Below are 26,921 nucleotides of genomic sequence, written 5' to 3' on the forward strand. Positions count from 1 at the left end.
GCTGGTAAAAGGTGTCGGCCAAAAAGCCTGATAAAACAAGTTTGAGGCCAAGACCCTCACGGTAAAGGAGCCCCCTCCTCAATGCACACACATACATGCACATCCAATAAATGGACACATGAATAAATGGTCTTTAGTCTAAAATGAACTCCCGCAGAGCTCTCACACGGGCAATTTGTCGTTTCTGCCATGCACCAATGGTCTTGTGTCTTTGGGACGTTCCTACAAACAGAATCTAACCTTTTAAGTTTGACTCCTTTTGTAGATCTTGTTTAAAAAAGTGCAACTGAACTGATATGGTTCTTGGGAAAGTCCCACCAAGGCCACGGATCTTATTTCTCCCAGGCTATCGGCTTGTCTAATGGCTCTTAATCAGTTGTAGCCAACCCCACAGACAACAGAAGATGAAACTATCCACACAAAGACTATGCAGACAATTACTGCCCACTTAACAGAGCCAAGAGGAATGGGTGGGTCAATAAAGCCTTTCAGACATCTCACCATGTAAAAGTGCCCAGAGCTATTCTGACATGACAATGTTAGGCTGACAGCCAGAAGAACAGGGGCATCTCTAAGGGTCTCTTACTGCTTAGAAGGTCAATTCTCAAAACCCTGTTTTTAAAATGGCTCGGCCTCTGGAGGTAGCTCTCTGAGCCTTGTGTGATTTGAGTCCTCTCCACCTTCACAGCCAGGAACTGCAGGACACTGTGACTGGACACTGGTGGGGACAGGAATGGCACACATTAGGGCAGAGGCTGAAGACGTCAGCTTCATTCTACGGAAGCCTGTAGGCTCACTACTCCCATCTGCATTCTGTAGGGCAGTACTGGGGAGATGAGGTTCTGAGACGAAACCACATGACAAACCCTGTGTAGAAAGTGAAATCAGAGTCACAGCTATGATCTTCCACAGGGGCTGGAGCTAGCAAGAAGGGATGCCCTATGGCAAGGGTGATTTAGTATACAGTCTAGTGGCGTAGTGCTTGCTGAAGGGGCGTTAGGTTTAGAAGTGTAGAGCTTACATCATAAGACAGCTACTGAAAATGTTTGGTTTTGTAAGGTCTGATCGATTGGCTAATCATAGCCTGGTAATCCTATAAATATGCAAGTAGGAAAGTCAGAAGGAGAAAAAGACGCAATGAATTGAAAATAGCTGCCCATAGGTATTAGAGCTGCTAGGCAACCATATCAAAAAAATCATTTTTACACGTGATTTGTCTAAAAAGATCGGTTAAGAGATGTGGGTATCAGGCCTCATCCGGGAAGTTACTTCGTGCAGCGGGTGGCGGTGAACCAGAAATCACGACCTCTCAGAGTGAGTGAGTGTCTATGTGGTTCTCCATCACAGATCTTTATCCCCACCCGGCAGGCTCAGGGGAATGAACAGAGATTTAGAAAGTCTGTAAGACCCAGGCTGGGAATGGAGCAGAGTCTTCTGAACATAATAGGGCCACTGCACTCAGGAACTCACATCAGTTGCGGCTCCACCAGAAGATCATGCCAGGCAACTCTCCACCATGGAGAACGAGAGGGATGGATCATGAGTCCCTTACACCTAGCTGAGGAGGTGACAACGATGGCTTCCAAGGGATGGGGGGTTCATTTTCTTAAACGGTATGACCCCTATGACCCCTGATAGTTCCATCATGTTCCTCCAGATGACTCCACACACAGGAGTATATGGGCAGCACAAATCGTTCTGTGCATAATGAAATTAAATTTTAAAAGAGGGCACAAAGTTAGAAGGGAAGGAAGGGTGTGAGTGAACCCAGGAGAAATTAAGAAGAGAGAAGGGGGAATTAATATATTCAGAATACATTGCATATATTTATGAAATCTTCAAATTAATAAAAGTATTATATTAAGTGGAAAGGAGGATGAGCTCAAAAGAAAACTACAACCGTCCATTGCATCATTTAGAGGAAACCCGCTGAAAAGCTGAGGAAGCAGGCTAAAAGTTAAGGGATGGAGAAACATGCACCACGCTCAAGCTAATCTAAAGAAAACTGAATGGCAAGCGTTCAACAGGAGAAGAACTACAGAATATAAAGATGCAGAATATAAAGAGGCAAGTTCTACTGCAAGACATAAAAACATGTATGCACTCAACAACGGTGTGCCAAAACTCATAAGGCAAATCTGATTCAACTACAGAGGAGAAGCAGCCATTAGTAGGTTTAACACCACCCGCTGCGGTGTTAAATTATTAGCAATTTCTAATTTCTAATATTTGTTTGTTCATTTTATACAGTGCCAGGCCATGGGCCACAGGGCCTGGAGACTCTTGTCAAGCACTCTAGCACTGAGCTACAACTCCACACTCCAGCTCTCTCCATTGCTGGGGACGAGAAGGTCTCACCCTTTCCCACCAGGAGGTATTCTTGGGTTCACTTTAATGTCTATCTTTACATTTTCAGAGGCATGATGGCTCCAGTCCTCAAAGAAGCCCCATGAATAAAGTAATGGACGTATCATTCTCACCATGTAGATGAATAAACTGGGAACAATTACGGAAGTCAAGGGCCTCCACTTAAGTCCCACTGTGGCTGAGAGTTTGGGCAAGACCCCTCTCCTCTGACTTCATCTTGCCTCATCTTGCACAATCCCTGACCACAGCTGCCACACTGGGAGGTGCCAGGCATGCTGACTCTGCAGGCCTCTGCCCACCCTTCTCAGGTTCACCATTACAAGCAGATCTGCAGGGGCCTGACCTCCACAGGAGCTGACCAGCAGCCCTCCTGAAACAGTGCTGATGTTTGCGCTGTTGTTTAGTTTAATAACAGGAGGGTTCCTTCCTGGTCTGTTACTCATTTCTCTCTAAACCACCACTGCAAAATGCCTATCTTAGACCTCTGGCTCATCCGCTGAAATGCTTGTCCTGTGTGAAATTATAATGTATGTGTTGGGATGAGCCATCATTTACATTTAAAGGCTTTTCGGTGGGGAGCTGGCAGGGTGAATCAGGGCAACTGCACCAAGCCTGATGACCTAGGTTCAATCCCCTGAAATCACACAGGCAAAAGAACTGACTCATGCAATTTGTCCTGTGACCTGTGAACGCAGACACACACAGGGAGACAGACAGACAGACACACAGACACACACACAGAGAGAGACTCAAATAGCCTCTCACACACAAAGGCATACACACATGCATACAAAATAAGGTATAGTTTACAATTTGTTTAACATCTCAATCTAAAATAATATATTTCACCATGGAATGTATTATAGTTATCACTTGGGATCAAGCCGGTGATGGCCCCAGCTTCTGCCTCCTCCCCAAACCCCAAAATCGACAGGTATGCCAGTCCTTTTGTAAAACAGTAGTCTCTGCATAGCTGAGGCTGGGAGAAGGGCAGGAAAGATGATGAAGGAAAGAGTGAGAAAGACCTCCCAGCTGCCCGGTCCTGCTGACCACATCAGAAAACACAAGAAAGCCCATGTTGCCCACAGAGACAGTAGCAAGTGTGCATCCCAAGGGCCCAAGCGACATCAACCTTAAGCTACTGGTGCCCACTCTTTTTTTTTTTTTTTTTGGTTCTTTTTTTCGGAGCTGGGGATCGAACCCAGGGCCTTGTGCTTCCTAGGCAAGCGCTCTACCACTGAGCTAAATCCCCAACCCCCTGGTGCCCACTCTTTGTCATAAATCTACCTCACACCTCCATTTGCAGATGTCCATCCTTGAACTTCTCCTCTTCCGGTACATGGTCCTCTGGAGCCAAGGGGAGCAGGGGGCCCTTACGACCTTGAGAAATGCAGCTGGAGAGTGATCCTAGTGTGCTTTCTGTTATGTCATATACTCCGTGATCAATTAGGTGGGGAAAGGGTTTATTTGGTTCACACATCCAGTCACTGTCGTGAGGGCAGTCAGGGCAGGAACTCAGGGCAGGGTCTGAAGCAGAGCCCATGGAGCAGCAACACTTACTGACAACCCAGTGGTTTGCTCAGTCTCTTTTCTTTTCTCTTTGCTTGTCTGGTTTGGTTTATTGTTGTTTTTATTAATTAATTTATCTATTCAATTTACAGCTTAGTCTCAGACGCCCCTCCTCCCAACCCCTTCCCTTTCTTCTCTGAGAACACCCTGGCACATCCAGTCACTGCAGGTCTAGGCACATCCTCTCCCCCTGAGGCCAGACAAGGTGGACCAGTTAGGGGAACAGGATGCATAGGCAAGCAACAGAGTCAGGGACAGCCCTGTTCTAGTTGTTGGGAGACTTGCAACACCAAACCAAGCTGCACATCTGTTACGTATGTATGTGCAGGGAGGCCGAGGTCCAGCCCATACTTGCTCTTTGGTTGGTGGGTCAGTCTCTGGAATTGGCCTACTTTCTTATACAAGCCCAGGTCAGCTGCAATGGAAGCTGCCCACAGTATAATGCATCTTCCCACATTAACCATTAATCAAGAAAATTCCCCAGACCTGCCAACGGGCCAACCTGATGGTGGCTATTACACCACTCCATGTTCTCTCTTCCCGGGTGATGCTAACTTGTGTCAAACTCACAAAAATACCAGCCAGCACCAAAGCCAAAAACACCCTATTCACACCCATCATAGAGAAACCTGCTTCTGGCTGGCCCTGGAGAAAGAAGTTCACCGTTATCCTCTTGGTGAGCTTTTGCTATTCAATCACCTGTCTTTCTAAAAGCCTCTGAGCTTGAGATCTACATGTAAAATGTCTGTTGGTAAATCCCCCAGCCCTGCTTCATAAGGGTTCATCATGTGTGGTGGATTGAATATGCTTGACCCATAGGAAGTGGCACTATTAGGAGGTGGGCCTCGTTTAAGGAAGTGAGTCACTGTGGAGATGGGCTTTGAGGTCTTAACTTAAGCTCCACCCAGGGAGGTGAAGACCCTCTTCAGTCCTGGCTGCCAAAAAACCTCAAATACCATGCCTGCCTGGATGATAATGGACTGAACCCCTGAAAATGTAAGCTAGCCCCAGTTAAATGTTGTCCTTTGTCATGGAATCTCTACATTGCAATAAAACCCTAGCTAAGACACCATGGGATCCTTTTCCTTGAAGCCAGGAATCCTGGTTTTGCCTAAATAGGAGACCCTAAGGGAAGAGAAACTTTCTAGGTTCCTGAACAGAGATAGCGTAAGGGCTGGGTCTCTATGTCTGCCACCGAAGACAGAGCTCACACCCAAGCCCCCATATACTGTATATCCTCTCTGCTTTACATAGGCTGCCTAAAACAATGTGCATGCATCTCTGTAATCATATCAAGAGCAAAATCGGGACAGGAAAAGGTCCTCCCCTGGGTGTTTTCAGACAACAGTTGGCTGAACCCAAGCAACGACACAGGAAGACAACTACAAAACCACAATTAAAAAAAAAAGTCAAGATCCAAAACCAAAACAGAAGTCACGTTCTTGTGAGTTATGAGTCTTTCCCTTGGCGTATTTTCCATGTTGATAAAGGCATTTTACATACAATCCTGCCTCACAATTATTTTCTCTTAGTAATCTAAACATTTTCCCAGGGCCACAATCTCTAAAAAAATCTTATCTAATTAGTGAATGATGTTTATTTAACCACATTTAAATATTTTCCATTTGGAGCTATTACATTTAAATCAGAAATGAAAACATGAAGCGCTTGGGCACAAATCATTTATTCTTCTCCACATTTAGCATTGTTTTCTGGGGCAGGCTGCATGGCAAAGAAAAAGAATACATTCATCCTTAATCTAGAGCCTCCGCAAGCTTGGGCCAAGGGATACATTCTGACTGAGCCAACATGATACATTTCACCTCCTTCCCACAGCTAGTTCATCTTTAAAAAATAAGAAGTTCCTTTGAGCTAATTTCTTAAAGAAAAAAATTCTAGGAATTAAAGGATTCATGTTTACAAAGAAACCTTTATTTTCTCCCTCAAGGTCTTTATTACGGCTGCCCACTGCCCACAGTTACACTGTAACTATTCCTTGTTTCCACCTAAGCAGAGCTGAGGAAAGCAGACTGGGATCTGGACAGACAAGGAAAGATCCAAATATAAATAAACCAATACGCACTAGGATTATGTGAACTTTAAGTGATTATGCTTATTAGGCCATTAGCCATTGGTTTATAGCTGGCGCATGGCTTTGAAAATCACCAACATAAACCTTTAGGCAATACCTTTTTAAAAATCTTATACAGTATCTCTCATGTACCTCAGGAAGCCTAGAACCCACTAAGAAGACGAGGATGACCTTGAACGCCTCATCCTCCTACCTCCACCTTCTGAGTGCTGAGATCATAGTTGTGTGCATAGCCAGGGGTGGAGTCAAGGGTTTAATGCATATGAAGCACTCAGTCATCCGAGGGACACCCTCAGCCCCTTGGTGGATGAGCTCAAAAGGGTTCTCTTCCTTTTCCTTCAAGCTGCCCTTCCTTTTAGTTTCTGAGACGGGTCCAAATTCTAAACTCAACCTAGCCTAAAACTCAATACTGTGTCTGGTATGCACTTCCTGTCTCAGCCACCCAAGTATTGGGATGGCAGTCATGCACTAGGCCCAGCCTGGGGTTCAGGAAAAAGGTCAGCACATGGAAGTTTGTGCCCGGCACACGATTCTGTCCTGGAGCCCACTGGCCACTCTGTCACCCAAGGTATCTGAGCTGTGCCCCCACCCCACCCCCAATCCCCCCGACACCACTGCCTGAGATAGACATGTGCCAGACTCCTGGGGCCTCCCCAGCTCCGGCTTAGGGAACACTAAGCAGCGCCTCATTTCAGCAGTCATGTGATCTATCTCACTGCACTCGGGCTTCAGTAGGCCCCACGAGGGCTCATTCTGTTGATGCAATAAAGCATGTGTGTTGACAAGAGTCCCAGGTCTGTCCCTTCGTACTTCAGAACTAATAGTTTTATTTCCAGGCTCTGACAAATATCCCATTTGGCAAAGCTCAGTCACCTTGGCTCTCTGCCGGCCTAGGGAACAGAGGGATGGTGACTTCCTTCCCGTTTGTCCCTACTACCATGCCAGAGCCACCTGGGGAAGCCGGGAGACCTGTCTCTTGATGGAAATACACACAGCCACTACATAGGACAGGAAGACGGGGAGCCAGGATTTGTACATCCGAGCCAGACGCAGAGTGAGACCGAAAGGCCAGTGACTGGGAGGAGTCTGCCAGGAGGCCCACTGCCCAGAGCACAGGCCAGGCTAAGCCACAAGCTTCAGAGAAGCAGAAAAAACATGGGGCAGCTATGAAAGCACATACACAGAAGCCACAGAGGAGAATCTTCTCAGAAAGGAGGTCAGCAGCACAGAGGTCATGGGAGGAGAGTGGAATCAGGGTGATAGAGCAGCTGGCTGGGATAACGGCTTAGCATTCAGGACATGGCTATGTAGTCAGGGACAGATGCAAGAGTGAAGCACAGGGAAGAGGGGCTTCTCCCACCAGCTGCCCTGAATCCTCAGTGGCTACAATTTGATTTAAAACTAAAAGGCCAGCATAATAAGTTCCCAGCAGGAGGAAAAACTGGGACACCTGGCAACAACCTCCGGCAAAGGTGAAAGGTGGTCAGATATATTTCAAAGGTTGAGAAGTTCTGTTAAGGAAATGGCTACATTCTCCACATTAAAAGAAAACCCTCTAGGATCCAATTTTATGCTGAATTGAGTCCATTTAGTAGCTTAATTACAATAATATAGGTTGCAGGACTCAGGGGTGCCCAAATGGGACAATGTGGGTGGGTATCCACAGTGTCAAGTAGACTCAAGACACAATCCCAGTGAAAACAGGACCAGGACCCAACCCATGGCCAGACCATCCTTGGGAAGGGACCTCTCCAGAGGGACAGGCCTGGCCAGGATGCCACAGGCTTCGGAGGCTTGCTCCTGTTGTGCTCTCCCAGCAGCAGCACAGCCCAAGAAGACAGAATGCCAAATGCACGTGTGAGTTTGTATTTTATGCTATTAGGAGGCAGAGGAGGAAGAGGAAAAGGAGGATGAGGAAGAAGAAGAAGAGGAGGAAGAAGAGGACAACAAGGAGGAGAAAGAGGAGGAAGAGAGGGCAGAGAAGGAGGAGAACAGGAGGAAAATGAGGAAGAGAAACAGGAAATGGAAGAGGAAGAGAAGGAAGAGGAAGTGGAATAAGGAAAGGGAACAGGAAGAGGAGATGGGGAGAAGATGCAGGAAGAGGGGGACACTGTCCCAACTGATTTTAGGTAATGTGTTTTTTCTTTTTTGACATGTGCGTGCATGTGGTGTGCGTGTATGTATATGTAAGGTTGCATATGTGTGAGCACATGTGTATAGGTGCACGAGGGTGGATATGTACATGAAGGCCTTCACATGTATATGAGGTTTGATGCCAGGAGTTTTCCTTAGTCCACTGTACTCTCTGAGGCAGGGTCTCTCAACCAAGCTCCATCTAGCTGGCCAGCTCCAGGGACCCTGGCTTTGCCCTCCAACAGGGAGCAGACTGCCCCACCCACCTGACGTGCACTTCAGATCTAGAGGTCCTAACTCTGGTCCGCACGCCTATGTGGCAAGCACTTGAACCACTGAACTGTCTCCCCAGTCCTATTAGTAATGTGCTTTATTTAACCCAATACAACCAAAATATAGTTATCTCAACATGTGATTCATAGAAAAATTCCTACTTGTGCTCCACATTGTGTTTTTACACTGTTCACCCACACCCAAAGCTCAAATAAGATGAGCCAGAGGAGTCAGCTGCCAAGCCTCACAGCGCACAGGGCTGTCCCATCTCCTCCATCTGCCCGTGTTTATGGCTTACAGCCACACAAAGGAGGTCCTGTCACCTAGAAACACAGCCCTTATCTGCCAGAGAGACAGGAGCCGCTCATGGCCTGCATGTGTCATCAGTGGGCTCGGTGGAGCTGCTGCTCCCGGCTGGAGCTGATCTGTCGCCGGCATCTAGGACAGAGAGGAAACAAGGCACTGTCAAGGAAGCGGAGCTGGGAGCCAACGAGGAGCTAGGCCAGAGAGTATTAAAGCATGAAGAGATAAGAGCCATTCTCTGCAGCCAACTGGCTTGCAGGAGCTGCACAACTGTCAAGCCAGGTCCTTCAGGATGCATTCCCACCAGACACAGGATACTGCGGGGCCTGAGGGCGAGGCTCAGTCTTTCCTCAGCCTCGAATCCACGCACCTGCAGGGTCCTCCCACAGCCAGCATCAAGGGACAGGCCAGGGAGCTGGACACAGGGGATTCTGTGGGTTCCGGCTGAACAGATTTCTAGAGGGAAAGTGGAATGCAGGAAATTCCAATCATTTAGGAATTCGTGCTCTGCAGACCGCAGAGTATAATGCCCTACCTGTTATAGAAAGGCCTCGCCAGACCTTCAGCCCCACTTCTCTACTTCCTTACCCTCCCTATAGTGGGTAAGACTCAGAATCCCCAGGACCAAGTACTCTCTGGCAAGTGGATAACATAAGTACATACTAACCTCATAAATGTACAGCAAATAGTCGAGACTGCATCCGGACTCTCAGGGCTTTGGTGGGAAAAGATGTGTATCTAAGTACCAAGGAAACGCCTACTGGAGAGAGCCTCATGCAGCTACTACACGGTCTCTGCAACCCACATGGGGCTCAGACAAAGGCACAGAGGCGCCCCCCCCACACACACACACATCAGGAGTATCACTGCCGTGTGAACATTCACCTGGACCTTGCCCACATGGATCCCAGCTCTTCTAGGAACGACAGGTAGAGGAGGGACAGCTGTTTACTGAAGCCCAGAATAGCCAAACACGGCCCTTGGTTGTGAGCATGAACTCTGCCTCACCCTAGCTTCTGGAGCCCCTGCATGTTTCTCACTTCTCTGCATTTCTCCTGTGTGCTTACACAGTCTTCCCAAGCACAGCAGAATCAACTGTAGTGGTTCCAGAAAACTTGTCTCTTCCTAATGAAAGGGAGAAGATGCCACGGACACACATATCCATTAACACACAGACACACACACACACACACACACACAGATACAGATACATACACATACACACAAATATCCAACAACACACCTATACACACACACACACACACACAGATACAGATACATACACATACACACAAATATCCAACAACACACCTATACACACACACACATATATATATATACATACATACACCCAATACATACATATACATACATATACATATACACACACAAATATCCACAAAACACACACACACATATATGTGTATATATATACACAACATACATATACATATATACACATATACACAAATATCCATCAACACACACACATATACAGATACATACACATACACACAAATATCCAACAACACACCTATACACACACACATATATACATACATACACCCAATATATACATATACATATACACACACAAATATCCACAAAACACACACACATATATATGTGTATATACATATATACACAACATACATATACATATATACACATATACACAATATCCATCAACACACACACACACACACACGAAATACAAACAACACAAGCCCACAGCCAAGGCCAGACATCTGAGACCAGGGATCTGTATACAAGCAAAGGCCAGTATCTTGAGAACTAAGGATGGAGAAAGGCAAAGAGGACACCCTGGTTCTCAGGGACATGAGAGTAGCTGCATCAGCCTGCATTCATCTACCCTTATGATGAGTAGACATACCTGTGGGTTCAAGTCCTTGTTAACAGATACTCTCCTCCTACCAAAGCACACGAATGCATACAAACACTAACATTGTTTCTCTCTCTCTCTCTCTCTCTCTCTCTCTCTCTCTCTCTCTGCCCCTTGTCTGTGTGTGTGTGTGTGTGTGTGTGTGTGTGTGTGTGTGTGTGTGTGTGTGTCTGTGTTGCTTTCCTAGTTTTAGTTCTATTGCAATGATAAAACACCATGACCTGAAGCAGCCTACGGGAGAAGAGGGTTTATTTCAGCTTACAATTCCAGGTTACAGTCCATCACTGCTGAGAAGAAACAGGTAGGAGCTGGAAACTGCTGGTCACGCTGCACTTGGTCACACCACATCCACAGTCAAGAGCAGAGAGGAACAGAGTCACCCGTGCTGCCTGCTCCCTAGCTCCTCAGCTGACATCCATCACTCTCAAATAGTTTGGAATTCAGGTCATGAAATAGCACTGCCCACATCCAGAGTGGGTCTTCCTGACTCGATGAACAACTATGACAATTCCCCCAGAGACATGCCCGGAGGCCGACTTGACCTAGGTAATTTCTGAACTGAGACTCCCTTCCCAAGGGATTTCTTCTGGGCTGTACCGAGATGACAGTTAAGACAAGTCAGCACGGACACACATGCACACATGATACAGTGCACTTGTAAATGGCCCATGGTTAGTCTCTGCAAGGTAAGGTGATATCAGGTAGGGGGGGGCCTTTATCCACTGTGGTTGGTCCTTGTGGGGACAGAGAGATGACACAAGGGTGGCGAAAATGATGATCACCGGTCCAGAGTGACACCTAGGCCTGGATTCCTACCTATCACTTGTGGTTGGCTCCTACCAGCTCTCATGCTAGGACTGCGGGGAATTTCTCTCTCCTCTCTCAGCACTAAAGTACTAGGCCTGAGGACAGAGCACTAGGAGAGCCCAGAGGCAAGGGCAGAAACTGGGGAGACATGTTGAAAGGTAAGTTCTTGGGCCTCAAACAGATGGAATTTTTTTGTTTGTTTTAATTTCCTGTCACATCTGGTCCCTTCACCGACCAGACTGCCTATGGCAGTTGCCTCTCTGAGCAGCAAAGAAAGGATTAGGGTCTCCAGGCACAGCAAGTCATTGCTGACCCACCCACACAAGAACTTCCAAGTGTCTAGCCCTGGCCAGTGATCGCGAAGATATATACACGTTTTAGCTAACAAGTTCCCCAACCTGGGTTGCCAAATCTAACAGTCTTCTTGAAGCCCTTGCTTTGCTGTGTCAGTGTGTCAAGCTCTCAGGTGCAGGACACCAAGAGGTATGGCAGAGCCAAGGGGGATGGTCAGGAAAAGTGAATCTCCATCTCTGATAATACATACACGTGTCCAGTGCACAGGTCTGGTACACACCTGCCCCTATGCTTCTGGGTGCGTGAGTGCATGGATGGAGTCCTCAAAAGTCACAAGCTGTTCTTCCCTGAGGCAGAACCTCATCTGCGGTGGTTGCTTCTCTTACCTCAGAAGAAAGAACACAAGCTCTCCTCCCGTCTTGGCTGGTAAGCATACCTGTGAACGGTTCTACCCCCTGCTTTGGGGAGATTACTCCAGTCATTTATCAGAAGGACTTCCATGTGTAAGGGTGAGGGATCTGCCATACCCTGCTGTTCCTGGGGTTCACCTGCTTGGGCATCTCCTCAGCACCCTCAAATGCAAACCTGCGGCCACTGTGTCAGTCCTCTGTACCAGAGTGCCATACCCAATACAGGACCACTGAGCCTTTCCTCAGAGCCTCTCCTCATGCAAGCCTGCTGAGCACAGCCTGGTTCTTGGTCCTAATCTAATATGACTATCTCATTTCATGGCTCCTTCCAGTACACTATGGATGGATGCCCCAGGAAGCAGACCATGCTTCCTGCCTCATTTGTACCACATGAAGCCTCAGGATGCAGCTTGGTCATTATTCCACCAGACCCTTGCCCTTGTCAGCAAGGAGTTGAACACACAGTCACTATACCAAACATAGTGTCCAGGGCTTCCGCTGTGCATTCTGGTAGAACTCTACCCTTCTCACTGAAGAGCCAGTGCCCACACCTGACTGGTCCTGCCTGGAGGTGAATTTGGCTTCAGCCCAACATTCCAAAGGGCCAGCAGTGTGGGACGTGCTGAGGTCATAGAGAGCGACAGTTAAGCTCTCCTTCGATGATGATGTGTCCATGGAGACCCCCATGGGACTAGACACTCTGAATGCTGTCAATCGGTACATAGCAATTCATTCAGGAAGAGTGGGAGGAGTGCAACGAACCTGTGGGGCGTGTAGGGAGGAGTTCCCAAATGAGTAAGTTCCTGCCTTTGTAGAGCCAATGCTTAGCGAAGGAAACAAGTTACACAGATCACTAAAATAGATTAGATAAATGCAACCGTGGGTTCTGAGGGAAAGTTACTACTGAAGTGCCTAATGGGAAAAATCTACCTTAGTGGAGACGGGAGGGTGGGGGCTGAGCCTAAGACAATGTAACCTTAGGTAAGCTTGGGCCTAGAGAGCCAGGGCCTGGGCCTGAGCCTTAACTCTAGTCTTGCCTCTTTCTTCTCTGTATGCCTCCATTTCTTTCTCTACAAAATGCCTGTCGGGAAGAGTAAAGACACATTAGTGGTGCTCCAGATAAGGAAAAGGACATCATCTGTGGGCAGATCATCTGGGTCTGGTCTTGACACAGATGGCAGCAAAAAGATCCAAGTCAGCAGCTACTGAGGATCTCCTTGGAGGACAGGCTACTCAACCAAGCATCCCAGGGGCTCTGAGCAGGAGTAAGTGGACAGAGTGCAGAGGGACAGCGGAGAGGGACACAAAGCATCACGTGAATGCTCAGTGTTGATGCTGGCTTCCGATGCTCCTGTCAAGAGTGGGCGTGTGGGAAATGGGGCTAAAGATGCCAAGCTCTGAACATTTATTTCTGTGTCCTCTACCCACAGCTGTGTGAGGACTCTCGGAGAGTGGCTGGCCCTGACAGCAGGCTGGTTTCTTCCTTCGGGGCATGAAGACAGATTCACTGGGATGGGTGTGATGGGCCCCGGGAATGATAGAGAAATTCAATGGTTGACGCCAGGAAGGGAATCACCTTTACATGATGAAGGTGCAGGGAGCCCATGATGGGTATGGGTGTGTGTGTGTGTGTGTGTGTGTGTGTGTGTGTGTGTGTGTGTGTGTGAGAGAGAGAGAGAGAGAGAGAGAGACAGAGGCAGAGGCAGAGACAGAGTGAGACAGAGACAGACAGAGAGACAGAGACAGAAGACAGAGAGAGACAGAGAGAGACAGAGACAGAGTGAGCAGAGACAGAGAGACAGAGAGAGACAGAGAGACAGAGAGAGAAACAGAGAGACAGAGAGACAGAGATGCATGCATGTGTGAACAGAATTTCTACTCAGGACACTGGCTAAGTAACAGAGCCACGTTCTGAGATGTGCCATCTGCCCAGGCGTTCAGGAGACATCCTAGTTTGATGTATCACACAGCTCCTTCCTCCGGACCACCTCCCATTGTGCTACCTCCCAAAATCAACCATGCCCTGACCCTCAGATTACATGAAAACTGGTTCTTTGAAAGCTTAACACATTCTCCCAGAAGCACGACATTGCATGAAATGCTTACAGTCTTTGGTCAGATAACAACAGCCCGGCTGACTAGCCAACCCCGTTCACGCCAGACTCTGAGAGCTTTCCCAGTTGCCCCCACGTTGGAGGTTTGAATTAGAATGTCCTCCATGGACTCAGGAATTTGAATGATTGGTCCCCAGTTGGTGGAGCTGTTTTGGGGTGGCCCTGCTGGAGGAAGTGTGGCACTAGAAGTGGCTTTGGTTATTTAAAGCGTCACAACATTTTCATTTCGCTTCCCCTTAACTTCCTGCTCTAGCCACCAAGTCTGCCACTTGCTGCTGTGCATCACAGACTCTTATCCCTCTGGAACCATAAACTAAAACCAACTCTCTTCTCCAAGTCGCCTCAGTCAATGACGTTTTAACACAGGGACAGAAAACACACCGGCCACTGTTGGAAGCCGAGGGGTCCCAAAAAGAAGACCCCCCCAAAGCCAATGCTACCACGGCCTGCCACATTAGGCTGGCTGGGAAGTTTTCAACACCCACAGGAACTACCGCAGCCCACAGAAGTCTTCTTAGGCCACTCTGGAGTAACACCCCTTGATTGTGGCAACCACACCATTTCACTGCTCTCATAAACCTGTCCTGAACTCTAGCCTCCACCATAAGCCAACTGGGCAGGAGTAAGTGGTACTGAAAATACACTGAAGAAAATACTCTGTCTGTCTGTCTGTCTGTCTGTCTGTCTCTCTCTCTCTCTCTCTGTCTCTCTGCCTCTCTCCCTCTGTCTCTCTGTCTTTCTCTCTCTCTCTCTCTCTCTCTCGCTCTTACACACACACACACACACACACACACACACACACACACACACACACACAGACCCCTCCAGCATGCTGATGTCAACCAGGTGAACTCACAGCCTCTTTGTTTGCCCTACGTTCCTATACAGCCCAAGTTGTTTCTTGCTATTTCAAGTCCTGATTGCACATTGGCCTTCTAATCTCCCAGGTTAACAACCTGCCGGTTTCTGCAAGCATGGAGTCCACTATGCTGTACATTTCCAACAAGGTAGACCCCACCTCAACATCAACCTGCTCCTGTCTTCGCTTCTGGCTCTTTACACTGTAGATCAAGGTCACACACTCTTAATGTTCTGTAGACTTCTAAGATCAAGGCCCAGCTTCCACATGTACCCTGTGAGACCTCAGATTATGCTTGCCCGCATCATGTGGGAGTAGACCATATACCTGCCCCGTGGGTATGAGGGCTGCATCTATGATCCACATGACACTCAATACCTACACATGAAACTTAATGGATATACCCCTGTCTGCTCCACTTCCTGCACCAGACATATAGCATAGCGCACAATCAAACATGAACTGACACGCATGACTTCAGGCAAGCAGGAAGTTGACTCTCCCTCCCTGTGATACTGCATCGAGCTTATAAACTCACACTCGAGAGTGGTGGTTCTCAACCTTTCTAATGCTGAAACCCTTTAATAAAGGTTCCTCATGTTGTGGTGACCCCAACCATAAAATCATTTTCATTGCTACCTTGTAACTGTAGTTTTGCTGTTATGAATTATAAGTATCTGGTATACAGGATATCTGATATGAGACCCTGTGAAACAGTCATTCTACCCCCAAACGGGTCTGAGAATCACTGCTCTAGAGCAAGCCTTCCACGGTTCTGCAGAATAGAAAGAAGGCCCTTTTAGCTTTCACAGCTAGTAAAGTGTTATCTGTGATGCTGCAGGAGCCTCCCCAAAGCTCACATCTCTCTCTCTCTCTCTCCAGAGTTGAAACCATCCAGAGTTGAAAACACACCTCTTCCTTGTGAGTGGCCACACCATTGGCTGTATCTGTAGGTCATTCTGTAGCATTGATTCCTCTAGAAATCTAGAAATGCTCCTGCCTCAACACAGCTTTGCTCCTGGACCTATGAGAACATCTGGGCCAACATTTTAGGGCTATCCAGACAAGCAGATACTTGCCAAGGTCAGACATCTGGGTGGGAGCACGGCTGGGAACAAATGCCCTGCAGACGTGTGAACAGTGGCTTCAATTAATTTCTTGAGCTAATTAAGAAAAACTATCCATGTGTATCGATGATTGGGAAACCCAAACCAAAAAAAAAAAAAAAAAAAAAAAGGCTAACCTCAAATAACTTCTCCAGTCTAAAAGGAATGAAGGACATCTTCCACAAAGACCCAGGAGAAGTATAATAGTTGACAGTCCACCTTCCTCAGAGGAGCCCACTCTGCAAGCCTCTAACTCAGCCTCAATCTGGAAACATTCCAGGTGAGTAGGGGTGCTGCTATGTCAAATGAACATTCTCCCAAATAGCTCTCAGGAAAGCATTGACAGCCCAGACCTATTCCAAGAAGAGAAGAGGGAAAGGGTCACAGATACTCAGAACAAATCCACCCCAACCCCATGTGGCCAAGGCACCTGATTGCCTCTCCTTAGCTACAGTGCCCTTATGGTCATAGAGAAGGACTGAGGACCCATCTATATCCATGACTCTCAGTGTCTCAGGACAGGCTTCGAAGGCTCTCCCTGCCCCTATAGAAAAAAGCCTCTAGGAGATGTTTGAACAAAAGGAGGCAGCCAGGCCAAGTCAGGAACCACAGTGGAAAAAACAGCACTCTCAGTCAGGCAACGTGGCTCCTGGCTTGGGGCCCTACTGCTGCAAGCAGGACAGCACGTTAGCTCTGAACATAGGCAGCACTGGTAAAACAGTGTGTGGTATCTTTTCCAAAGCCACAATAAGGCCCCCAGGAGAAGCCACGTAGTCTAGGAACAGTTTGGAAACAGGCACTGCAAGCTTGCAAACAAGAATTTTGAAAGACGCCTGTAAAGTATAAGCATAGCTCCCACAGCTTTGTGGCCTGTGGACGTCTAATTCCGTCCGCGTGTTCTTTCAGTAATTTATCTTTCAGTAGTTCCCCTTGACCGGGGTGGGAGGCGCCGATGTGAGAACTGGGATGTCTTTAGGAAAATGAACTCCAGGAGCTGGAGATGTAGCTCAGGGGAATATTTGCCTACCGTTCCCATTCACCAGGCCCCTTGTTATGCATACACTGATGATAGTGGTCCATTGCATTCACTCCAGTACTCCATTGGTGCAAACTGGAAAAGTTCAAGGTCATGTTCGGCTCCCTCAGGAGTTCCAGGTCAGCCTGCCCTAGAGAGCCTACAAAAACCTCACTATAAAAACTAAAGACGAGTGAATATATCAAAATGTTAACTCCAGAATTCAAATTGTGTTGGGTCCAGAAAATGTCCCTCCTAGTCCAACTGAGTTCCATGCACCCATTTTCCCAGGAGGGTCACATGGAACCCTGGAACACAAAATAGGTATGTATGGCAAAGGGTGGTGCCTGACTTAAAACCCCACGGGGGAGGGGGGGGCACCTGGCCCTTTAACACTGCCACAGTCACCCTGAAGCATGAAGTAGTTACTGTTTGTTTCAAGACCACCCAGGAGTCCCACTCAACAGAGGCCAAGTCCAGAGTCTTGGCCTCCAATTCAAAATCCCCTCTACACATACTTCCTGAACAGTCTTTAAAATGTAATAAAAGCCAAACTGTGGGAGACACTAGAAAAAGTAGTACAGCCCACGGGTGCCACTGAGGAGGAACAAAACTTTGGTTCTCTGGAAGCCACGGAGGCAACCCCATGGGAACGGTTCTTCACACTCTGCATTCCTTTGCTGGTGCTTTTTCCACCACCCTGGCTACGCCCCACTGGTCATCTGATTCCACAACTCTTCCTTTAGAACGGCCCCTGTCTCTGCCCTCTTATCCTAGGGCGCCCTAACCACCTTTCCTTCCATCTGCTATTGTGTTTTTATGCATCTCTTAGCAGTCTAAACTACCACCCTGGCCAGGGTCATGGAGAAGGACCTGTCTCCCAGACACCCCTCCTGGAAGGTCCTTCCTTCCTAAAAGTGTCCTAAGCAAAATTGTTCTGTCCTTCTAATCCTAGGACACTGGAATACACGGAACCGTGGGAAGGGTTCCCAGAGCCTTGTCTAGCTCTCCTTGTTATGTGGCCTTTGACCCTGCACCAGGCAGGCTGTAGATAACTGTTCAAAATAAGCATACTTTAAAGCATTCTCTGAAAAAGAGACCAAACAAGAACTAGAGCAAACTTTAGGTACGACCACCAGAGACCCGCCTAGGGTGAAGAAGTCGCCTCTTCCCGCGCAACGGAGGCGGCCAGGAAGCCTTCTGTTAGCAGGAGCGATTAAATCTCTGAGCTCCAGGGACGGTGCAGAAAACCGGGAGCAATGCGGAGCACGGAATGCGAGAGTCCTGAGGGGACTCCTCAGGAAAGAGAGGTGCAAGGGACACCGAGACTCCTGGGCCAGAGGCCAGCAGAGGACCATGCCCATGGCTAGGCGCGGCTAAGCACTGCGGGGTACTCGCGACTGCCACTGTCTAGAACGGACCGGACCTTCCCCACGCCCTCGCTCTACCCATGGCCAGGTCACGGCGGGAGTCCACCCAAGGCCTGCAGACGGCCGCCCACCCGGGCCACTCCAGCTCAGCACATCCCGCGCCTGCGGCTGTAGACTTCTCCGTGGCGCGCGATCCCCAAGTGCAAGCGGCCAGGAGGACGCGGCCGTCACCCAGCGGACTCAAGGAGCAGAGCCCTCATCGCCTCCCCGGAGCCCGCGGGTCACCGCCCGGCAGCACCGGTTAGGGGGCCGAAACCAGCCCCGCACAGCCTTGTCCCGCGCGGCCCGCTCGGGCGATGCCGACACAAAGGGGACGCGCGCGTCACCCACCTGGTCCCGCGCGGTCCGGGCTCCCGCTCGGCCTCTTTGCGCGCGGTTGCGATGGCCCCGCCCGGTGCCGGCTCGCGGGTGCTGCTGCCCCGTCAGCCTCCCGCGTGCAGCCCGCCCCGCAGCGCAGCGCCCTTTATGCCTCCCCGCCCTGCGCCCCGAGAGCTGCGCGTGGGGTCGACGGGGCGCGAGCGCGCACTAAAGCGCGGGCGCGGGAGGCAGAGCCAGTTTGCACGCCAGCGCCCCCTGCCGTTCAGAGGCGCCTTAATGTCCATGCACCAGGACCAGCTGTGCAGCCCCCACCAATGCCAGAGGACCCAGGTCAGCTTACTGACCTTATGGTGCCTTTCGGGGGTACAATGAGACCTCCTGAAGTTGTACCCCTACTTCCAATACCAGAAGAGCAAGTCCCAACAGCTACAAAGAAATGTGTTAAAGAAAAAAAAAGACCCTACCAATGAGGAACTGGGAATATCGTTCAGCGGGATATCTGGGACCCTCTACTGTAGTCTGGCTATGCAAATTATAGTAAGCCTCTGAACTTGACAGAACCTACTAGGCGATCTGCCTGTGGGTACTTTAAAAGAATCATCTTTTCACCCAAGTTCTGATGAAGCAAATGGATGGAAGAGTTCTCAACGGGCCCGGGCCTGAGGCTAAGGCTCCGTGAGTATATGTGGCGTATATGTGAAACAAAAGCCACAGCATTTTGTTTCTTTCTCTTAGCGCCTAAAATCCACCAGTGGATGGGAATTCCCATAAGTTATTCTCTTGCAATCCCTCTGTTAGTTCCTGAAAATTCATGTCAAACGTGCAAAAGTGGGCGAACCCTTTGAGTATGTATTATGGCTAGAATGAAATGTCGCCACAGGCATGTGTTCTGAACGCTTGGTCCCCATCTGGTAAAGATATTTCTGGGAGGTTCTGGGAATGTCCGGAGATGAGAGTTAACTAGGGAAGGCTCGAGGGGGGGCGGGGCGTGAGGGGGAGGTTGATCCTCTCTCTCTCTCTCTCTCTCTCTCTCTCTCTCTCTCTCTCTCTCTCCCTCCCTCCCTCCCTCCCTCCCTCCCTCCCTCCCTCCCTCCCTCCCCTAAGATGTTCTGCTCAAGCACTTTGGGCTCAAACAGCTGAGGACTGCACCCTTTGGCTAGGGGACTGGAGAGCCTCTGTTTGCTAACTCGCTCGACTTCTCCGGTTTTCCCCTGGAGAATTAAAACAGGATTAAAAGCTCTGTACCCTCTACTTTCTGCTACTACATTCCCGGGTACATATGTGTGTATACATGTGTACGTGGGTATGTGTGCAAGCCAAAAGGCAATGCTGGGGTGTTCACTTCTCTTTCTCTACCCTATATTATGACCCTAAACTCCTCTAATTCAGCTAGCTTGGTTGGCCAGCAAGCTCCGGAAGCCCTCTGTGCTATTACCCCAAACCCCATTACCCAGTGCTAGGATGGCAGGCATACACGACACCTGTACTCTTACGTGGATGCTGGTTACTAAGCTCAGGTCCTCAGGCCTGTATGACAAGCACTGTAGTGACCGAACTGTCTCCCCAACCCCTACATCCATACCCTCACCAGTTACCGCGTTGACTGTTTCTAATCTTCAGAAACACACACTTGGAGGACGTGGTGCCTCATACAAAGAAGGCTAACATTCTGAGGGCTGAGGTAGAAAGAATTGCAAAGTCAAGGTCAGCCTGGACTAGATAGTGAGACTCTGTGTCCAATAGGCAAAAGTCAAAACAAAACAAGGACACGCGTGGCCTCCCAGAGCCTTGGCTTGCATCAGACTCTGTATAAATGCCATTGTTCAAGAAAGCGCACAGTGTGAAGAATCCTAACAACAGCACTTTGTTGCTTCGGCCTCTCACTGAAAGATAGAAATAGTTTGGCCTGAAGGCCTGAGCTTTGAGAGAAATGTTTTCACACCTCCCCAGGCCGGGTTGGGGAACAAAGTTATGAATGAAGGATTGAGAGTCTGCGCTGGGTAGGTTGGAAGCTCGCAGCAAGTGGAAGCAGCTATACTGAGGTCCCCGGTGTCCGTGGCACAAAGGACTGGTAGCATACTGCCTATGAGGCTCTGTGGGTAGGAGGAAAACCCACCCTCATCAAACTGCACAGATGACACTTCCCAGAGCTTATGTGCTAACCTGTGCATCTTCTCGCCCTTGACCTGACGAGTTAGTGAATGCGAACTATGTGACTATTGCTGGGGAGAGGCCACGACACAGGCACTGAAATCCAGACTTGCAGCAGAGCGCACTGTGTATTTCCAGTTCTATCTATGAAGCCTGTGGAATGAGTCTGCCATTGCCTTCCATACTCCCTGTATCTATTTACCTTGTTTTTATGTGGATTATGGTAGGTACCGGTGTTGGGTATTTACTTTGTAGCTTAGATCACCACTCTCCAGAATGTCTTTCTGTGAGATCCCACACAGAGCCTTAGAGTAATAAGTGCTCAATAATGAATGAAGCTGACTCCTCTGAGCCTCTCAACGGCTAATGCCATTCTCTCCAGAAAGCTGCCTGGCTCTTAAAGCCATTCTACCCTTACAGGGCTCCGCAGTCCAGCTCTTGCCAGAGGACAACTGGCTATCTCCCTGCACGGTGGTCACTTCGAGCCTATTTGAAAGACCTTACTGTTAGGAAAGGACCTTACTGTGCTGAAGATGTACTGTTCACTGTCTCTCACTGGGCATGTGTCTTATGATCACCCACAGTGGCCAGGGAAAGTGAGCCAGAGCAAAAGTACCCATGTAAATGCTCCCGAGGCCGAAACAAGGCAAAGCCACTGTGATGTTTCCTCCACGATACAATCGGAAGTTTAAAGTTGTGGCCTACAGTTAAAGAAGAAGGAAAATAGACAGAAGGATTTGAATTCCCTATTGCACACTCTAAGTCTAGAATTCACATCCTTTAGAGACAGTCTAACTCTGTTCCCAGGGTACACTGGAACTCACAATCTAGCCCAGGCTTCTCTCAAATTTGTGAGCCTCCTGCCTCAGCCTAATGTTGCTTTTACTTAAATCCAATTCTCTGTTTCTAGAGGAGATTGACTTTCCTCTTCAAGCTTCTCTTTAGGGAAACCCAGGATTCTGAGGGACTATGTGTTTCTGGAGATATGGGACAAAACCTCCCGCCCTTGGCCCCTCTCTGCCTATTAATCTCATCCTGGAAATCCCTCAAAAGTACTCAAGGGTACTTTCTACAGTGTGCACAGTTTCAGGAGAGACAAGCCGCCTGGGCAAAAACCTCAGGAAGGAAAAAAGTTGACAATACTCTCAGGCCATCCACCATAGGTGAGGTTCCCACCCACATGCACATCTTCTATCCAAGAGACTTCCTCTTTTTCTGTTTTGAGATCTCAAGAAAGTCTACCAATGTCCAAATGTCAAAACGGAGGACATTCAATAAAGTACAAGTCAATTGGCAGTTCTCTGTTGCAGTTGTTTCCCAAGCTGCAGTGTACTGAGCTGTGTCTTCTCCTGCCCGGAAGCAGTTTGTATAAAGTCCAGCTATGAATAGCTCAAAATGTAAGCATGTTGCAAAGACGGTGCTTGCAGGTGGTATTAGTTAAGATGCAGCCCAAGTAGAACAGCTTGGGTCTATTCATCCATTATGACTATTCTCCTTAGGATACAGGGAAGTCAGGGCACTGGTACACACTGGTGCAGGGTTAGCAGCACTGTGAGTTTTTGATGGGAGGTCCTTCTGTAAACCAAAACAAATCAAAGATGAAATAGGGAAACCATAAAAGGACTGGGAGAGCCTAGAGGAGGTGCTTATCTCAGTAGCCATCCCCATCCACATCTGCAGCTCAGACATCCAGACCCTATCATAAGCATACCGTGTGTCAACTTGCCTGGGCTATGGGGTGTCAGTGGAGCTGTGTCTCTGAGAACGCTGAAAGGATGGCCCTGGAACCAGTAGACTAGATAACGAAGACTCACCCATCCAAGGGGCGTGACCCAACCCACTGAAGGCAGAAAGAGAACAGAAGATGAGCACAGGGCAGTTTGCTCTTTGCTGGCAGGGATTGCTTTCTGCCTCCCATGTAGGAGTTCCTGGCTCTTGATCTTAAGGCTCCAGAATCACTCTGCCTGTTCTCCGTTATCCATACAACTCCATCCTGATTCTCAAACCTATGGACTCAGACTGACTCCCACCATCGGCTTCTAAGGTGGTAGTTCTCAGCCTGTAAAGGTGTTGGACGACTCTTCACAGGGATGGCATATCAGATATCCTGCACACCAGATGTCTACTTCATGATTCATGGCAGTAGAAGAAGACTATCATCATGAAGTAGCAACTAAACTTCCTCACAACATGAGGAAGTACGTTAAAGGGTTGCAGCACTAGGAAGAAGGTTGAGAACCACTGTGCTAAGGTATCTTGCTTGCCTGTAGAAGGTCGCAGGAGTCTTGTTCTTTTCAATCACAAGAACCAATTCCAATGTAACCAGTAGATCTTGGACTTCTACATGGTATACTTATCAGGGTACATATAGACATTTATTCTATAATATATGTGTAGATAAGGTACTGAATATTTTTCTAGTAATTCTGTTTGTATTGAGAACCCTGTTTAGATAATAGTCTCACCCTCCAAAACTGTGAGACGAGACAACTCGTACTTTTTAGATGCCAGTTTTCCCGGCAGGATGAGGCAAGCACCTGGAACATGCCCGTGTGTAACTATAATTTAGGGAATAAGTGTGATAATAAAAATAAAAGTGTCGTCCAAAGGCGGGGAAAGTAAATGACACTTGTGAAAAGGTTGGGCCGCTAGTAAAAAGCGAGGCCTTCTTATTTCTGGTTTTCTTCCAGAAAAGAGACGTGGTGTACCTTGCTCACTGTCATTCTCGACACTGACAGAGAAAGTTGCAAACATTCATTGCCGGGCACTGCAAAACCTGGTAAAGGGAGTCAGTTGGGGCTGAGGATGCAGCTCAGTCGGTAGAATGCTTGCCTAGCATGCACAGATGCTCAATCCTGTATAAATCAGATGTACTGGCACATGCCTATAATCTCAGCACTCAGGAGGTGAAGGATTAGAAGTTCAAAGCCATCCTTGGTTGAATAGGGAATGAAGCCCATTTTAGAGAAGAAATATATGAATCCTGCCTTCCATAACTCTGGGTGTCTCAAAAGCAAATGTTGTAGAATCTAGTTAGGGCCAAAATAGAAAAGAGAGAAATCTCTATCCTGGGTTTTCATTGCTCATACGAAACCCTGAGTCACAAAGAGTCCCGTGCCAGTTCTGAGATCTTTGCCAGTCAGTGGCATCTGTGTGCTGCTACCCAAGGCTTTTGGCTGGTTCCACCATTTTTTCCCTTTAATTTACTATCTTTCCATAGTAGTGAATAGAATTTTGCCCCTGTGGCTTGACAAATTTAAATGCTTTCTCGGCTCAGAATAAATAACTAAATTACATTCAATGTAGGTGGACTTGGTTGTGGCAGAGATTTACGGTAAAACTCCTTGGGCTTCATCTCTATTGCCCTTAGAGTGCACAGACCCTGTCTTGGGTGTACATAGGAGCCGCACTTCTTGATAAGTCAATGAAGAGAGTCTGAGACCCTCGGCCTTGCCTGGCTCCATCATCGTGAACATTTAGCTGCATACAGACCCAGTGGGAGCCCCGAAGAAATCAATGGCAGCCTTGGCTACCCCTTGGAAAGACAATTCCTCAGATAGAAGCATGCCCCTGTTAACCTATAGAAATTTTAGGGTTCCTTAGTTACTGTAGCATAGCCAAGTCTAAACCAGCACATCCATTATATACTGGTCCTAAGCAGCACTGACTTGTCATAACTTTTGTCTCTACAGAGACACAAGGCACAGTGTTAAGCAAGTAGCATCACTCAATCTTAAACCTGAACTGAGGAGATACAATCTAAGAATCTAGAGTTTGGAAAGTGTCCAGACTGAATCCACCTAGGAAATGGATGCAGGGAAGAACTCCAGGTCTGCGTACCTGACAACTCAGTGCCCTGATCTCATTCACAAAGGACACCGCTCCATGGCATGTGACCCTTAAGGTTTAAAATGAAGAGCACAGGAAGACAGCAGATGGCATTCTACCACTTCGGTTCAGGTGAGGGTTCTATAATGCAATAGCTACATTAAATGACATATAATTGGTTTGGGTTTCTGTAATACAATGGATGTGTCGATGGGTCATGTCCATATCATACAGACAGAACCAAGCTACTTCGGACCCTCATCGACGGGGCATTAGATGCTGAAAACTTCCCCTCTGGGGAATTACAAGAAGCCAAAGATGCTTAAATAAACACTGCTGGTGGAGTCAGAGCCTACTCAGCATTCCTGGCTTTGGAGGAGGGCAGAGGGCTTCCTTAGATCCAGACCTCTGCAGCAAGGCATTCAGGCCCGCTGTCTCCCCTCACATTCTCCAGAGGTGCACTTGCCAGCCAACCTCTGTTTCACACTCCTTCTCAGAGACCTGGTCTAAGTTAAGTTGGGGAAGCAAGACACCCTCCCCGCCACCCACTGAAGCAAGGTTGCTATGCCCCTCAATGGCCCAGTGAGACGGCTAAGGGAGACACAGACACTTTTTCTCTTGGTAACTAAGCCAGGATGACAGGTAGGATAGAACCAGGATCTACCCTCAGGGTCTGGATACTACCCGCCTAATGGAAAGATCTGGGGGGTTATGGGAGTAAAACAGGGAGCAAGGTCTTCTGAGACTCCTTTGAGAAATCCTCTAGCACGTCGTTTGGATTGCTGTGTGTTTGTTAGAAGCATTTTGTTGTGCTGGTGGTGTTTTATTTAATCTGTTATTCTGATGTGATTGTAAGTGTGCTACGACTTGGATTATTTTGTTTCTTAAACATGTGGGTAGTTGGGTGTGGCAAGTCGATCGGCTTTGTGGACAAGCCTAGAAGAGCAGAGTTCAATTTACCCCAACCCAGGTGTTCTGGTTGCTCCCTGTTATTGTGGCAGACATCCTGGCCAGAAGAAATTTACTTCAGCAAAGGCTTCACTGGACTTGTATTTCCAGGTCACAGTTCATCCCAGAGAGAATAAGAACTCTAGCAGGAGTCAGAAGCAGAAACCAAGGAAGAATCCCGCTGGCTGCTGCTTCTCTGCCTCGTGCTTTCCTATGGAGCTGACTTCCTTACAGATGCAAAACCAGCTCCCTAGGAATGGCACCAACCATATCAATGAATAATGAAGAAGATTCGCCCAATAGACATGCCTACTGGCCAACCCTGTCTGGACAGCAGAGGCTCTTTTGTCAAATGACTGTAGATTGTGGAAATTAAAAATATTCATAACCTCATTGAGTTTGGATTGCGTAAGCTTCCAGCAATCTTGATTTGTAAGTTGCAGCACACAGCGAGTGTAACATACCTAACAGACCATTCTAATACATTGAACATGTGAGCATACATTAGGAAGTGTGTGTGTGTGTGTGTGTGTGTGTGTGTGTGTGTGTGTGTGTGTGTGTGTTGTTCCCCTTTCTAAGAAGGACTGAAGCATCTGCACTTTGGTCCTCTTCTTGAGCTTCATGTGGTCTGTGAATTGTGTCTTTTGGGTTAATATCCACTTATCAGTGAGTGCATACCCTGTGTGTTCTTTTGTGACTGGGTTACCTCACTCAGGATAATATTTTCTGTTTCCATCCATTTGCCTATGAATTTCATGAAATCATTGCTTTTAATAGCTGAGTAGTACTACATTGCCTAAATGTACCACATTTTCTGTATCCATTCCTCCATTGAAGGACATCTGGGGTCTTTCCAGCTTCTGGCTTTTATAAATAAGGCTGCTATGAACATAGTGGAAGATGTGCCGTTGTTATATGTTGGAGCATCATTTGGGTATATGCTCAGTGGTATAGCTAGGTCTTCAGGTAGCACTGGGTCCAATTTTCTGAGGAACCGCCAG

The 26,921-nt window shown here is 48.0% G+C and overlaps 1 protein-coding gene and 1 long non-coding RNA gene across 3 annotated transcripts in view; one reads left to right on the forward strand and one right to left on the reverse strand.

The window, feature by feature from the left end:
- Positions 1-19,158, reverse strand: part of Rnf144a (ring finger protein 144A) — a 120,001-nt gene extending 100,843 nt beyond the window's left edge. Inside the window, exon 1 of one of the 2 annotated variants that reach the window (XM_039112710.2) lies at positions 19,006-19,158. The gene's annotated coding sequence lies outside the window, so the exon portion shown is untranslated. The remainder of the gene's footprint in view (positions 1-19,005) is intronic. The other variant, NM_001082410.1, reaches the window with a different exon arrangement.
- A 53-nt stretch (positions 19,159-19,211) lies between these two features.
- LOC134479352 (uncharacterized) lies at positions 19,212-26,313 on the forward strand. Its single transcript, XR_010052554.1, has 2 exons — positions 19,212-19,668; positions 24,837-26,313. It is a non-coding gene; the product is annotated as an uncharacterized LOC134479352 (long non-coding RNA).
- Positions 26,314-26,921: the final 608 nt, after the last annotated feature.

Source organism: Rattus norvegicus, chromosome 6 (assembly GCF_036323735.1).
Source record: "Rattus norvegicus strain BN/NHsdMcwi chromosome 6, GRCr8, whole genome shotgun sequence".
NCBI lineage: Eukaryota > Metazoa > Chordata > Mammalia > Rodentia > Muridae > Rattus > Rattus norvegicus.